At 39.7% G+C, this 17442-nt stretch overlaps 1 protein-coding gene across 4 annotated transcripts in view; it reads right to left on the reverse strand.

Moving 5' to 3' along the window:
• The window catches only part of PLCE1 (phospholipase C epsilon 1), a 154804-nt gene extending 140621 nt beyond the window's left edge, over window positions 1-14183 (reverse strand). For 3 of the 4 annotated variants that reach the window (XM_040563385.1, XM_040563383.1, XM_040563382.1), the window contains exon 1: window positions 14012-14176. The gene's annotated coding sequence lies outside the window, so the exon portion shown is untranslated. Of the gene's footprint in view, window positions 1-14011 lie in introns of all 4 variants that reach the window. The other variant, XM_040563384.1, reaches the window with a different exon arrangement.
• Between the last annotated feature and the right edge of the window lie 3259 nt (window positions 14184-17442).

Consider the following 17442-nt stretch of genomic DNA (forward strand, 5'->3'; position numbering starts at 1 on the left):
ACCAGCAAATACATGCTGAAATGCTCAAGGTTATTTCGGCTGTAACAGTTAATGGGGATAAAACTACTGTTTTCTGTAGCGTATTTGGACGTGATAAGGACAAACCAATGCTGTGACTAGCACAAAGCTTGTGATGCTAACCCAGGACAGGACAGCACAAGTCTCTTTCAGAAGGAGTGTCAGGGCCCTGTGCGCACCAAGTACTTAACTGCCACACCGACCTCACCTTCAACTCCCTCCTGCCACCCCAGGTGCCCTTTTAGCTCAGGCTTGTCCCCCCCAGGATGAGCCTGGGGGGGGGATGAGTCAATAGCGGGCAAAGTCCTCTGCCACTTTTCGCCTTCCAGCCAGACTTGTCAGATTGACACCAGGCCCGACTCCCCAGCTCGCGCTGCCCTCAGCATCTGCTGACAGGGCCCCAGGCCCAACTCGGCCTCCCGCTGCACTCACCTGCGGCTCCTTGCCAGGAAGGTCTTTGACCCACTGCGAGCTAGGACCACGTTCTCCTGGCAAGTGATAAGACACTGTTGAGGAAATTTATGATGTAGTAACACAGAACAGCACACTGAATATGGACGTTTGTACGTCACCAGCAACGGGAAGGCCAAGAACAGTGATGAGGTTATTCTGAAGTGCGCAATCAAACACTATCAGGCCGGTATCAGGTGGCAAACTAGAAGATAAGGAACAGCACAAAGTCTTGTAATCCAGCTTCTCTTGTGCAAGATGGCAATAATGACTTCATCTAGCTAAGGAAAAAAACTGTACACTAGATACCCAGACTCACCTGGGAAACTGATGGTTGGAGCAATCAATGACCTTGGCATGCAGCTGAGAGGGTTATGAAACAATATCTGGAATGAAGAGAGATCCCTGAGGAGAGGCAAGGCAGCAATGAAAACTAATGGTCTGTGTGATCTACACAGTTTTCAAAACCAACAAACAAAACAACAAAAAATCTGCTTAAGCTAACAACAGTGCTTTGCCTACAACATCAACATTGTATGTAATGTTTCATAACAGTATAAAAACAAAATTATTTCAAAACAGTTTGTAATGCAACGTGTATCAGCTGCATGCCATAACTTGTCAAATTCGTTGGAGATAAGTAGAAAAATTGTTTTTAAATGATTACTCAAGGAGGTTATTACCTGAAGCACCACCTATACCAGTACTTCAGATTATATGTTGGGCCTTCAACAGCTTTCAGTTTTCCTAACTAGTATCTCATGTATTTTTAAAATAAAAAACAGCTCCATATAACAACAATTTTAGGTTTTTTTGACTGCTGATAAAATTATTTGTGGTTTTACAGAACTCTTACAATTTAAAGAGTTTATTCACTATTTTATGTAGGTAAATTTATTTATTTGGATTGGATTACAGCAATAACTTAATCTCCCAGTCACTATGATGAAGTAGTCTTCCTTCTATCTAGTCAATCTTTGGGTTTACCACCTTGAATGCAGATTTAAATCAAGATTTCAGAGATTATTCTTCAAATAAAGATTTCAGATTTCTTATTGATTTCATTGACAAAAATCAATCAAGAGACATTACACTACAAATTCTGCAAGTTAAATCTGTATTACAGTTATTCAGTCAATCTGCTGAACTACAGCAGTCTCTGTACCCCCTGATGGAGAAGGAAGATAACACAAACTTCAGCTTTGAACTTTCAGCTACTACTACACTACTGATACCTCTCTCTACCTTTCAAACAATTAAAAAGAGAGAAGGAGAGAGAGAGAGAGAGAGAGAGAGAGAGATTAGTTTATCCTTCTCTCTAAAGGAAAAGGAAAAAAAAAGTCTACAAATAGACCTGCAGAAATTTAGACCGTCTCTAGAAAGATGGAATTGAGCAACGACTTATCCCTATGAGATTAACTTTATATAGTTGATTAAAAACAGGCTACCTGTGAGCTACAGAATTAAAAATAAATAAACAAAGATAAAACAAAGTAACCCCACAGAAGAGTTTCTTGAGAACGCCAGCCGAAAAATTTATACATTTAAGAAAACAACAGGTCAAAATAACTGGCAACAGCACCTTTGACAAGACAAAAACGTTAACTGAAACAACCAACATGGTGAAAGAAACAAAATATATCAAGCATTCAGTGCAGAGAATAAAAGGAAAATATTGCTCTTCTTCAACAAGTAGAATCTACTAATAGCTCTTTAAAAAATTAAAAAAGCTAACATAGCTTAGTCTCCTTTAGAAACAATTAGAAAATGTAAAACATTCAGAACATTTAACAGTAACCCCTCAAAAGAACAGAATAAGGAAACACCACTTGTCTAGGGTTTTCAAACTATGACACAAATCTGCATTATGGATGCCATTGCTTTCCTGTATGTCATTTGCTGGTTGTTGGGAAGCCAACAAGGAAGAAGCAGATCATACACAAGAAAAATAATACTATCTAGAAATCTAGAATAAAGTTCACGGATAACAGCAAATGAACTATGAAAAAACAACATATAAAACCAGCATAGGTAAATGCAGACTAACCTGTCCTTTGAGATTTCAAATCTTGTTCATTTGTTCTCTTAGGCATGTTACTGCCACACCTCAAAACAGGCACCTGTTTTATAATGGATTTCTGTTGCAAACTGTTTAGTACCTCCTTACACCTGCTTTTATTGCTCCTGTCAACAGAGACCTTGTCACACACTGACCCCCTATATATTCAAAATATCTTTTTATTGACTTCCAAAGCTATTAGAAATGCTTTCACTTTTTACCTCCTTTAAGTAAAAGAAAATCAGTAGAGTGAAATTTAATTTAGGCAAAGCAAACTCTGCCTCCAGAACCAAAATCTACTGTATGTCTCTCTGAGTTTTTGACAAACTTTGAGCAGTTCCCAAGAACAACCTGAGAACAGGCTAAATTAGAACCAGACAGCATGCTCCCCCCACAAAGACCTTCGTGGATTCTGCATAGTTTTCTGGCTTTATTAACAGTTCATTAGCACTGTCTGACTTTAAGCATTCTAATGTAATTATAAAAGCAGAAGCAGGAAATGAAGCAACATTAATAGTACTATAATGTTTCAACATATTTTTTTAAAACTACAATATATGCATCTCATCACTTATCTTGCATGTGACTTCTCTGTGAAAAAGGCTTTTCACCAAAAAAAAAAAAAAATCACATAACTATAGAGGAAGAAGCCAGCAGTCAGGTGTCCATTAATTATATAACTGTACAATGGTTGTATGAAATTCAGGTGTACATAATTGTCTATAATTACGATGATTCATAGGCCAAAATACACCTAAAAATTTGTTTCATCATTCACTCACCAGAAAAAACTTACATAGCAACTTCAATATATACTTCAGTAGAGTTATGTTAAGAAGGGTACACAAAAGGTATCATACGATTCTATAATTAACCAATTTGCTTCTTGTGCGTAGTCCAAACAGCAGTTGCCTTTTTAACAAAATAAGTTTATACTTTTTAAGAGCCACTTTTTTTGTGGCTCTGCAGCCACAAAACAATTAGAAAAAGTCTGAGATCAATTAACTGTTGGCATAACTGTTAACAGTGATAATCAGCGTGGCAGAAATAAAGTACTCTGAATTTAAGAGCTCAGACCAAATATACAAAGTGGAAACAGAAATGAAAAGTAAATTCTGCAGCAGACTCACCCTTTAAATTGTATTTTGAACTCTTTGAAACAGGAATCAAACAAACAACAACAACAAAGAAGTGTGGAACCTTTATCCTAATGGTTTGCATGCTGCAGTTTCATGTCATGCATTTGCATGCATTAAATTTTATGTCAGTTCATAGAATTATTAGATACAAATCTCCATGTCAGTGCTTTTGTTACTTTCCAGCACGTAATTAACATATATGGACAGAACGGGTTCAGATTATCTGTCAGTTCTATTCAGCAATAAATTCCAGTAGTTATTATTACTGTACAATTATTAAACTCAACATTCTGATTTTTAAGGTTTTAAAAAATGTTTGACAATAGTGAATGAAACCTTCATAAAATGTACCAGTATATATTAAAAATGAGCCTAAGCTTTACACTTTACTGATAATTTCCTTTTTTCTTAATGTTTTTACTTTCTTTTATATGGTCACATATCATTTAATGGATTGTCAGATTATCTGAATAGTGAAAGTTTTAAAGCTATGTATGGGAGAAGACCAGACATTGAAATTGCCTACACCCAAACCCACAATAGTAGGGTACTAGATGATGACATCTGAGTTCTTTTAATTATACATTCATGTGTACATTACATACTAAAAAATGAAGCAAAATTTAGTATAAAGAGTAACAGAGTAAAGCAACATGCGTAAAAACCGTAATATTAGTGTAGAGAGGATTTTTGTTGATATGTTATGACTAACTAGAGATGAAAAAGCACTGTCAAACCAGTAGTCAGAGGAGAAAGCACAGACTGAGCTCTACAAGTTTCCTGTACATGACAGCTCTTTTCCTGGGGGCTTTGGGCCACATCTCGCAAGCAGGAGACTGACAAATTCTACCAAGATTAGGTCAGGAACTCAGTGCATGCAAATCCATATGAAGAAAGATCAGAGCTTCCCTTTTTCTTTGACAGAGGAAGGGCCCCAGCTTTCTTGCTTTTCTAGCAAGAAGAGGGAACATGGCCAACTTTCTTTGCATTTGCTGGCCAAGAGCTGAGACAGTCTCTGTCTCAATTCAAACTTCAAAACCTTTATTGGGATGCATATGGTTGCTAACAGAATAGAGCTTTACTGTAAGCAAGATGGGTTATATGGGAAAAACATGAATCTATCAGGAAGTAGGCTATCAGGTTTTTGACTCAATGAAATTAATAATTTAAGTGCACATGAAATGTTTAAAAAAAATCAGTAAATGTAAATTCAAGCAAGGAGAGTAAGGAAGGGTTTGGGTTTCATTTATTTATTTATTATTTCGGGGTTTATTTATTTATTTATTTTCTTTGGGGTCTTTCTGGTATCCACAATACTGTCCTTAGAGCTCAGGAGAACAGAAAAGCTGATAAAAGACTGAAAATAGCATTATAAGACAAAAGAATAGTAATCAGAGCATCATGTCAAGTCAGAGGAAGGCACACGAGTTTAAAGCAGAGAATGACTCACGTACAGATTAAAAACTTTATTGGCTGTCATAGTTCAAAAGCTGTTATACCAAACAATTTTGCCTTGCACACACCTTCCTCAAGGTATTTTTACAGCTCTCCCCCAACTCATAAATCAAATCCAAGCACCTTTCTGTAAAGCACTCAATTGAGATGAAGTCCAGGTGTGCACAGCTGTTACATAGGATAATCCTGTGTTGCACCATTATAACTGCCATACATTATCTTTTGTCCTCAGAATTTTTGGCCTCAAGAACAGCCTTTATGAACCTATGCAACTTGGAATAACTGCCTGTTAAGGATAAAAAAAAATTAATTAGCAACTTGCACAGCAGAATAAATAGTATGTGGGACAAAACGAGTGGATGACACAAACATGGAGGAAGCTTTTAGCTAAGTGGAGAATGCCGTTTACAAATTTTAAGGGAACGCATGAACTTTACTCTTCTGGAGGGGTGGCTGCAAAGACACTCTGAAAATCCACTGCTGTCTACACCCCCCACCACCACCACCATTCTTATGCCTGTCAGGTAACAAAACGCCAAACAGATGTTATGATCTGGATCCTGAAAAAGAATTCAGGCAGCCATAGTAGTCCATTACTATATGGCCATTTGAAAGATGCTATTGCATATTTTAATGCTGACCTGTTTTATAGCCTGCTGTCTAGGGAACTGTTTATTTCTGCAAACCACTACTGAACCTGGCTTGTAAGTCTAGAATCACAGTTCAAATAGTGTGGAGAATTGAATTTCTAAATAGGCTTCACAGTACTGCTAATTCTTGCAGTCATGTACTCAGTTTCGTAAAATGCGCTGTTTTTTCTAGAAGCCACTAGTTGTACTTTTATATAATTACTCATACTATTACTTTTAAAAATAGAATATTTAGTTATAAAAACAATAGGAAAATGGGAACAATAAGGGCTTTAAGACAAAGAGTAAGGTTCCACATTTCTTATTATGAAATATTCTTATTTCTTTATTATGAAAACACAGTTTTCATAATAAAATCAGTTTGTTGATATACCCCTAGAATGGACTTGATTAGAGTGACTAAAAAATTGTGAAAATTAATTTCAAATCTAAATATGATTCATTTATTAATATCACAAATTACCTATTATTTTTCTGATTCTACCACAGAAATCTAAAATTTTAGTATTTTCTTATCTTGGAAGAGGGGAAAGATCCATTTACAACCTAAACTCTTGCTGATTTCCAAGAAATTCCTATTGTTTCATATAAATAAATCTTAAAAAAATAATATTTCATATTTTCTGCATCCACCTCAGTTGATTATACCTCCTATTACACAGTTTTAAGACATAAGGGAGTTACAGAATTTGCTGCACAAGCATAATCACAATGAGCAAAACACTTCAAAAAAATGTTCTTAATTGAATGATAGAAATTCTGTTACAAGTAAAACACTACTATAGCTCAGAATTCATTGGAACAAGAAGAATCTCAGCAGACCACTAGAAAAATAATGCATTTAATAATTTTAAAGATTCATAAGTCCCTCTTACCTATACTGACATTTTAAAAGATAAATATTCTGTCTCCATAACAAATCCAAAATGTTTCCATAACTATATATAAGCAGTATCAAGTTTAATCTGCACAACTACATTGGTAGCTGGCAATATTTGCTCAACACAAACAGGAAAGAACATTAATAAATTGACACTGCTGCTATATAGCAAAACTGACCACTAAATCTCAATTTTTAATGAACGCGACATTCTGGTACCTGGGTACTATGGACATACTTAACTTACATCTGATTTCAGGAAAGTTAGATGTGAACAGAAAAAATTGAGTCATGCACTTTGGGATTCAACTGTATTCCCAAACAAGTTTAAACTCTAGATCTTCATCTACAAATGTTTTCTGGATAAGTACTAAGAAGGAAGTTTGGCTTAAGTAAAAAGCCCCTTCTCCTTCATTTTTTGTGTCCTTTTTTTTTTTAAAATTAAAGAAGAACATTTTTGTTTCAGACTGCAAGTTGTTCCAACCCTGTAGTTGAATCTTATAACACTCTCTGAAATCTGTTTTAACAGGAGACCAAAAGGGGATGGGATAGCAAAAACCGTTTTTATATACATGGTATTTCAGCCAACACAGAATAAGTAACACAATAAAAAGAACAGCATCCTATGTTACATAGGTTTGGGCTAAACTAGCATAATTTTCAATAGAGACAAGAAGAAACTATCCATAAATACCTTGACAGACACAGTACAGATCCAAGGTTTACTCTTGCTTAAAAAAGAATCAGAAAAGTCATAAAGATGACTTCATATAAAGTCAGGAACCCTTTCAACATTTCAGATACAAGGCAACACTATACATGCAGCTGACATCTTTAAATATGATTAATTAGTTGAATGGTAACATCTTAATGCTAACTATTCTATAATTTTGACTTAAACTAAGGCATATCCCATGATCTACATACCCAAAATACAGGAAGGATTGTGGGTTTCTATGACATGGTATAGCAGATCCTGTATTTACAAAGTTATGGGATGCAAAGCGCTTTTAGGTATGAGCGAGGAGTACACACAGAGCAGATTCAATGCTTAGGAAAGATAAAGATGTCTACTTTTCCCTTCACAGTAAGATATGATAATTCTGCTTTTTCAGAAACACTGCAGACTTTCTGCAACACAGGGGAAAGGCATGACTGGGCTGCTTGGCTGGATACTGGCTCCCTGGAAGGTCTCGCGCAGGGAACGGGAACAGCGCTGTCAAGCAACATGCTTGTTGGATGAGTAGACTTTGCAGTGTGTAAACACACAGACAACCTTCTACTAGATTTGACCCTTTCTCAAGATGCTGGGCCCAGCTTCTGCAGGTGTACAGTCTGCAGGAATGCAAGGGCATGATCACTGAGGCAAGCATCCCTGATAGGCACGCAGAAACACACCCTGAAAACAGGGATATTCCTCACTTCCATTCACCGAAAGTCACGCTGCAGGAACTGACAGCATGCAACCGTTGAATTTTCTCTTGTGGAAAGCAATCTCTAACTCCACATAACACAGTCTGAGGTAACAACTGGCAATACACTAACACCACACTGCGGTTATGTCAAACCAAAAGTACCAAAGACAAAAGAATTGAAAGGTGTCACTCTCCCCCAGTATCAACCACACCTGCTTAGCATCTGACTCTGGATAAAAGGACACAAGATTTGGCACTATGGAGATGAAGGTGAAACTGGAAAGCATGCGGAATGAGCAGAATTTGAAACTAGATGAATTACTGGTGTGCAGGGAGCACCACGCAACTAGAAGCGCCCCCCAACAGCCATATCTTACAAGAACAGATCATTCTGTAACAAACAAAGGTAAAACGAAGTCAAACACACCGTCTTGGAAGTGAACCACTGAGTCTACATATTGCATATTGGTATCAAGACCATCCAAAGATTAGTGTATTTAATTTGGATGGTGTCACTTGCCAGAATTGTCTTTCAGTGGCAGATGATGACATGGTGATAGCTACTTTCCCAATTCATCCTAGTAAAATAAAACATACAAAGGAAAAGCCCTGTAATTGGCCTCACATACCTAAATTGCTCAGACTAATGATACTGGGAATGTCTCTAAACAGGCAGCCATGGAGATTTTAGTTAAAGACACATACGAAGCCATTCTTTTTTATAAAATGTTTGTCTGTATTTCATTTCTGTGTCTACTGAGCGAACACCACCACCGAAGTGGGATTTCTTGTTTATACTTTGCTAAATTAAAGCACAGAATAAGAGCAGATGTATATTCAAATCACTTATAACAGCAACATTTTGAGTGGTTATTAAGATTAAAATATTTCCAATATACGCAACTGTCTGTTTGATTTTATAGTTCCCATTTTTGCTGCCTCTTCCATAAATGCACAATTATTTAAAAAAAAAAGAAAAAAAGGAGAAGAAGAAGAAAGAAAGAAAGAAAAGAAAAGGTGCAACCACAACAAATCAAAGGTAATTATATAAGATTCCCCCCTTTTTGTATGCCCACTTTGTTCTCTGGGGAAACATGCAAACAACAGACCATTCACAAAAGTAACAGCTACACTGAAAAATGTCAAGGGCTCTAGAGGAGTCACGTTACGGAGTATTATTCATCTGAAAAATGCAAAGTATTGCAATATGAAAGACTTCAAGGAACATTATCTGCCTGGTACTCTTTGACACCTTTGCCACTCAAGATGTTACAGAAAAGCAGCTCACAGCACAGCTAAAGCGTGAACACGAACTACAGAAACAAACAGGGAGACAGCCTCTCTTACAGTCTGGGATCTGGGCAGTTGCAGCCTTGGAGAGATATTCCTCTTTTCTCACCACTTCCCATAAGCCTGTTGAACTAAAATGGGTGCAAACAAACTGAGCAGAGACTTGAAGTTTTCACAAGAAATACCTGCAGTTAGATCCTTTTCCCATAGCTTTCAGAAGAAATAAAGCAGACTTTCACAGAACATCCAATATATTTGAAAAATATCAGAATTTTAGTTACTAAAAGTTAGTAGTAATACCAATTCTTAGAAATCTCTGCCCACCGACAACATAATCAGATTATAAATGCATTTTAACATAAACTAAATAACTAACTATAATCTACATTTACACATTAGAAAAATGCGTTTGAAAAATGTTAAGGGTATGAAATGTTAAGAGTATGAAAACTACATAAAATTAGAACAAAAATAGAATATTGTCTTCAGAAGGTAATTCAGCCTGGATATTAAAACACTGGGTTTTGTTTTTCCTTTTCAATTTGGTAGGTAGCTGTAATTCAAAACAGTCATAGCAATCCTGAGGGAATTTAAAAGGAGGCATTGACATCAAGGAAGTTCTACAAGAGGAAATCTACAGGTTGTTCTTTAATGCGAGTTGCTGGTAGTGGACAAAGCAGTAGCTCCTCTGCTACATGACCCCTTTTTTATCTTGCTGAATTCCAGAGGGAAACCAAATGCCATTAATACTGCTGAAAGATCCTTGTGCTGCTACATGAAGAATTTCACCTAATCCAAGCAATAGAGTTTTGTATTTGGAATAAAGGAATGCATTATAAAAATGTTAGAACGAAGATGCAGTGTAATGAAAACCTCAAATACCAGAGATCGCTGCAGCAGCATTCTTGCTGTGTGCTGTAGCACAGATGCAGAAAAATACTGTGGGAGGAGAGATCTCACATCAGCGCATTGTCTGAAACAACAGACAGCAAGGTCCTACGACACAAGGCAAGGTCAATGCAACTGGAGAGTCATCTGTTTAAGAAAACATACTATTATTAGATGCAAGTTATGCAGCACTTGTGCATACTAATGGAATAAAACCATTACCCCCAAAATAAATGTTTTTAAATGGTAGCTTTGCCTTTGCGCTCAATGTTTCCAGTTTTTCTGTCTTATTTAAAACATTTCAGTATGAACAACAACAAAAAAGAAATATTCCAGTATTTTCAATATTCTTTTTTTACTTATGAAGTGGTACAGCATTTGCAAAATCTAACAATATTCAATTTGTTTAAATGAGCTGCTCCATTGAAAATGTTGTACCAAATTAAGTATTAATTAGTGGTAGCAACATAGAATAAAAAGTATCCAAGAGTTGACAGCCTACTTAAACTATTAAGATATGCCTCAAACTACTATGAATGAAATATTACAGTAAATACATTGGCCTACAGAATATACTTCCTTGCACAAGACTGAAGCCTGTATCGTCTCCATACTCAGAAGTTATACTGGGAAGAATTTCAGATGTCAAGAGCACAGAAGGCGGCTCTCTGTCACGTCACATATTTCACAAGGTTTGGGTCTCTGCTACTTTAAACTGTTCACTGAAAGAGCCAGAATTACCTGAGGCTCCATTACCGGCAGTTTGTAAATTCAAGAAATGTAGTGGGATCTGAAAGAAGGATACATCTGGTGGAAAGAGCTTAAAGTTGAGGTCAGTACTTCTAGCTCTGACAGTTCACCCATTTTTGGTAACTGATGGCAAGCACGTGTAGCATTTGTTTGAACATGTTGGATGATTTATGAATGACTGGGCATTGAAGAAGGGAGTACCATAGATGGCCTAGCTTAAAACCAGTGACATTAATTACGTCTTGCACAAAGATGTCAGCATGCCACTCTGTCCCACGGAGATTGGTCTGATATACATGAGACCACCAAGGGACAGATTTTCATCCCACAGTGATGTATCTAAAAAATTAACTCCACTGTTTCAAGTAAGAACAAAATCCTGTACCTCAAGAATGGGGGTGGGGTGTGAATATATTAGAGCTCCCGATATAGGAAATACAAGGGAAATGCCACTGCCACCACTTTATCCTCGACTCTTAAACACAAATCCCATTATTTTTTTGTATTTTCTGTAAATTGAGGAGGCTTTGCTCAAGAAAATCTAAGAGTGAAATATGACCAATATTTGGCAGAACCACAACTATGGAAACCCCACCCACAATCAGATACACGTGTAGGTCCGCCAAGACAAATAGAGCAGAAGACAGAGTAAGCAGCACAGCTCTCATTTAATATGCACTCAGCCACAAAGGCCCTCAAGTACACGTGCAGCAACCTCTTCTAAAGGCAAGTAAAGGCAGCTCGAGAAGGGACCAAATTAACCTAAGGAAAAACATGGATTTCACGTTAGCATGCTAAGTTTCTATAACGAAGCCGTGATGACCAGCGTTCTTTAAAAATTAATCAGACTGCCCATGAAAGGTACCAACACAACCTGATAGCCCTCGCTGAAATGAAACCACCAACGGCTACAGTGTGAACAGGTGAGACACTAAGTCTGTCCCTGCTGGAGCCGCATGATTCACTCCAGCGTTTGGGTTACTGGAATTTTCAAAAAGTACATGGGAAAAAGAAAAAAAAAAAAAAAAAAGATGTGAATTATTGTTAATAATACTATTGTCACTTATAAAGTCTAGGGCTCCCAGTCATGAACCAGTATCCATTTTGTGGTTGGTGCCATACAAACAGAAAACAAAATGACCATCCTTCTTCCAAATTGCTGTCTTTAAGATTTTCTTCTTTTAAACCACCAAAGAACCACTTACGTGCAGATAAATTAAGCTGATTTAAACTATTTTTAAGCAATCTTTAATGAAAAATCCCTATGCAAATGATGGACATGGATTAATTACTTTTTGTCTCCTTTATAACTCAAGTCTTCCTTTAACTAATTATTGTTTCAAATCCAAGAACTATTGCTAAATTACAACTGTTCTTCTCCAAAAAAGAGCCGCTATCTTGAGCTAAATATTTCCAGTCATCAAATATCTACCACAGTCCTTCATGAACAGCTACACAGTGTCTTTTCCATAAATGTCTTGCTTCCGTTCTGGATTTTGGTGCAAGTTTTATTCACTGGATCTTAATATTCATATTTCTCTTAAATAAAATTGTCCCTTGACACATGCACACACAAAAAAAACCCAACCAAACAAAAACTTTCTTCTGCAGGTACTTAAAAACAGCGGTCAAATTGTTTCACAACATTATTTTGCTTAACTTTTACTATAGAGAATTTATTTTTTTATAAGTTTCCTAAACCTTAAGTTATCTCATCAACTCTTTCACGAACTTGTTCTATGATTTTCAGCAGACAAAGTTTTCAGAAACTTTTCATTCTGTAGTATGGCTTTCAAGTTTCTCAAACAAAGTGAGACTTTGATTTTTTTTCCCTTTATTAAACTGTCAGAACCCTGGCTTGAACAGTACACTTTTATTGGGTAAGTTAAATCACATGAAATCATCATGAATTGGGAGGCCAGGAGCTGCACCCTCCGGTCTGTGGTCACAAAGAGTCTTAAGAACAAACTTTTAGCATGGGCGAAAACAGGAATGAGCTCTCTTCGATGTACTACATTAATATCTCAAAATAGCAGAACATGAATAGACTCTATACAACTAAGAGATTTCAGTAAACCTTTACTAACTTATGTACAGAGAGGACATAGTCTTTTATGACTTGGGAATTTCTCTCTGTAGTGTCTCACTGGCCATACAAAACACCAAGCACTTTAATTAGCACGTTGAACGTTGCATCTGGTTCTGCTTTCACCTTGTTTGATTGCTCCCAGATTTGTTTAGGCGTTTTTCATTTTGTTTTCGTAACAATCACAGACACAGGTTGTTTGCCTTTGACTTTTCACAGGATGAGGTATCAGGGATCAGAGGGGATTATCTGTAGTTGGAAACACATGACTTCTTAAACCACACAGCGATCGCTGCCCTGCAACAGTTGCTGAATGGCTCTTCCATAACCGGCGGGTTCTCCAACACCCTTTCAAACACGCAAGTATATAACGTGCGCGGGATTAAAATATTTAGCAAACTTTTGTTGCATAAATACAACAGCAAGCCTAATTCTACTCTTCACACGAGCTCCTTAACTAGGGAACACCAAGCATTTGACTGATCCTTGAAGCACGGTTGATTTTGTACGCGTTCCTGTACCCTTCGAGTCCGCTCTCACAGCTCCTTCCCCAGAAACCTGGTTCAGAGCCGCCTCCCCGGGCTCCTCCCCACACCACCTATGCCGGTGGCATCCCAAGAGCGTGCGGCAGCGCCGATAAGCCCCGCACCCGCCTCCCCAGCCCCGATCCCACAAACACTTCACCCAAGGCACTTGTCCGAGTGTTTGCGGGCTCAGGGCCCCTGCAGCACCCCCGCGCTTCCATAGCGAAGAGCGGGAATAAAAGAGAAAAAAAGCGAAAAGCCAGCGGGAACCGCAAGGGCTCGCAGGGCACGGGCAGAGCCCCCCGAGCGGCGGCTGAATGTGGGGGCTCCGCAGCCCTGCGGGGGGCGAGGAACATGGCCGAAAGGGAGCCCGACGGCCGCTCAAGCGGGGCGAGCAGGGCACGCACCTTTCAGCGTGCCCCCGGCATCTTCATCTTCTTTATCTCCTCCTCCTCCTCCTCCTCCTCCTCCCGGGGCCAGCGGCGGGCTCTGCGGGACGGGGCCGCCCCCGCAGCTCCACAGCCGCCGCTGCCCGTGGCGGCGGAGCGAGCCCAGCGCCTGCCTCGGCGGGACGGGGCTGGGGGCGGGGGCTGCGGGACGGCGGCGGAGGGAGGGAAAGGGGGGAGGAGGAGGAGGAGGAGGAGGAGGAGGGAGGGAGGTGCCCCGGGGCAGCGCCGCCGGCTGACTCAGCCGCGGGGCCGCCGGGGCGGGATCCCCGGGGAGCGCCCGCCCCGCGCCCCCAGCGGGTGTCCGGCAGCGGGCGGGGTGCGCTCCGCGGCCCCGGGGGCGGCGCTGCAGCCGGCCGTGCCCACCGGGGGGGTCCCGTTATCTTCCCACCCCCCACCCCCCCCCCAGCCCTGCGAGCAGCGGGGCGCTGAGGGGCAGACCGCGGGAGACCCGACCCCTACCTCTCGCCTAAGCGCCCGGCGCCGTCCCCGAGCCCGTGGCGAGCGGGAGCCGGCCCGGAGGCATCGCCTCACGCCCCCCCTCAGCGGCGGCCGGGGCCGGAGCGGGGGCTGGGCCGGGGGCGGGCTGGGCCGCGGCTGCCTCAGCGCATCGGAATGTCGGCGCGACCCCCGCCCGGCAGCAGCCCACGAGGTGCTCTCTTTCCTTCTTGTTATTTTCTTTTCTGTCTCTCGTCAGCACCCTGGTCGCTGCCCGGTGAGGAGCGCGGGCTGCGGGAGTGGAAACAACGGCTCAGCTGAGGAGCGGGTTCGGGACCGTGCGCTGCGCGCCCGTGCCAGCCATTATCTCCGGGAAGAAAGAGCGGAGCCTGTGGAAGGGGTGTGGGGGAAACCCTGAACGGCTTCCAGCCGCACGGTGGAAAAATACAGTTTCGGTGAAGTCAGCTGTGCATCTTTGCATGAGATCTTTTCCATGCAGGGTAAAACAAGAAGAAAAAGTCTCAAAAAGTTTCAGTTTGAAGGAAGCATTCCCTTTTTTATTTATTGTACTTTTTTAAAGAGGTGTAAGTTGGCCATAGATAACACGGTTTTATTTTGGACGTTTTTACACGAAGGGCACCAATTCTCATAACCAAGGTATGTGGAGATCGTGTCCTAGTACAGGGCTGTAAAACTTACAGTTAATTTACTTCGTTCCCTTCCAATGCAAGGAGCTCGTCACGCTGTTTTCTAAGGGAAGAACAAATCTGAACACTGGAAAGGCGGATTTACTGCTATATGTTGTACTCCGTTACTTCAGCAAACACCCTGCACCTCATTGTCATAACTGCTGTGTGAGGATAACACAACAGCTGAAGAAGTATGTCAAACAGCCAATGAAATTACCCACAGAAAGTCTACGGAAGTTATGTATTTTCAAAGACTTTATATTGTTTCTCTTAATAAATCATGCCAGACACAGTGTGATTGTATTTAGTCGCTCAGCACTGCCTGGAATTACACTTAGTCAATTTGGTTCTTGCAGTGGCCTACAGGTTCTGATTACCAGAATAAAGAGAGAAAATGTCCACCATGGCAAAACACTTCAATCTTTTTAGCAGCAAAACATCAAAATCAGTTGCTGCTTAGGAGAAGAGACATGGACAATCTGAACTAAACCAGCTAATTAACTTGTAATATTAATCATTCTGTACTGTACTACAGTACGTATCGGATAAGATCTATGTCCTTCAAAAAATTGCAGCCTTCCCCTTGCCTCCAGTGTGGCCCAGATTCCATTCACTGCATAGCAATGCTGTAACACAATAGTTTGCAAAAAGTAAAACTGGACTAGTCGATCCTTTCCAATTCATGTTCTGTAGAATCTATATTTTTTTCATGTGTTCTTTCAGTATACTGAATTTTGACCCCGAATACAGTCCATTACTAATATGCTACTGTACTTTACATTTTTTAGTATCAGAGGCACAGTAACTACTTTATAACTGATCATGCAATGTATTTTCAGCACTACAACAGTGACAATGAATTATCCTCTAAACACACAGGCAACAGGAACCTTTCCATGAAAGCTTTTTCCAGTTTCTCCCTGCTTTTCCAGTTGTTTTAAAAGGGCAGGAAAGTTATTATCACATTATTCCAGTGGAAAAAAATATATATAAATTTTCCTTCACAATGTGTTCGCACTTTCTCTCAGCTTGCAATACTCCACCAATAAAAGGTATACTGTACTGAAAAGAAAGTGATACATTTTACAGAATGGAAAATTTGGAGAAGTCACTGTACCCTTGACTCAGGATTCTTTGATCATAATCAAAATAATTAAGCATCTGTGTAACTTCAAACACACACCAGTGGGACAACTGAGCATGCCAGTTAGAAACTACTTAGTTTTTAATGTGATTTATTCCTTCGAATCCAAGTTAGAAGTTATACACAAATCATGAGAAAGATGAGTCTGCAGTAATTACACACCTGTGGCTGAAGCAAGCCATCTTCTTTCCATTCCAGCTGAAGTACGTGGTCCTCTGAGGTGCTGCAAGTAGATTTCCTTAGGAACACCCAGGTTTGCAGGAGTGAATTTTGAGCTGCCTGACCTCAGCACTACACATAGGAAGCAACTATGTTTTTTGCTGAACCAGACTGGACTTGTGGAGCATGGTTTCTTTTTAACTTTCTTGACCAAGCAGAAAGTGCTTTAAGAATGTTTCAGATCTCCTTTTTCTCTCACTGTACCCGAGTTCCCCAGCTTTTCATGAGAACTAGCTGTTACTCATCACACTGTACCCTTCTGTATCTGGCCTGACAACGCAGAAAGACAACAAATCCACTTCCGTTTCTCCGTGCTGCTAGATCCACCAGCGACAAAAAGCAAATGCATACGCTCAAGGTGGAGATTCAGATATATTTTTTTATTAATCTAGGGTTCTACAGAATATTTATAGCTAGAGAAAAATACAGGACTTCCAGAAAATATTGATGTGTCTTTTAGCTCTTAACAAGTAACCCACCATGTTTTTGGAGTTTGAGTTAAAAAAATTAGTTCAACTTCAAGTGATGCATAAATATTAAATTCCACACATCCCTGCAAGATGGTAAGTATTATTTGCATTACACAGAGGGGGGAACCAAAGCTGTGCAAACTTACTCAGGCAATTTTCACAGCATCCAGAAGAAAAAGCAGCTACAGTGCTAGGATCAGTGCTCAAGAATACCTGGCTTTTTGTGTGTGCGTGTGTGCACATTCTGAACTCGACTTCACTTGCCTAAAACCTAATGTATAAAGGGGTATTTTGTCTTTAATCATGGTATTCTGTAACAATATATTCAAACAATTTATTTAACAAATTACAAAAAACATGTAAAATATGCTTTTAATTTAAAAAAAAAAAAAAGCCCAAAGGTTTTTCCTCAGGCTTAGCACCAAAATTCAC

Source organism: Cygnus olor, chromosome 7 (assembly GCF_009769625.2).
Source record: "Cygnus olor isolate bCygOlo1 chromosome 7, bCygOlo1.pri.v2, whole genome shotgun sequence".
In the NCBI taxonomy this organism is placed as follows: Eukaryota; Metazoa; Chordata; class Aves; order Anseriformes; family Anatidae; genus Cygnus; species Cygnus olor.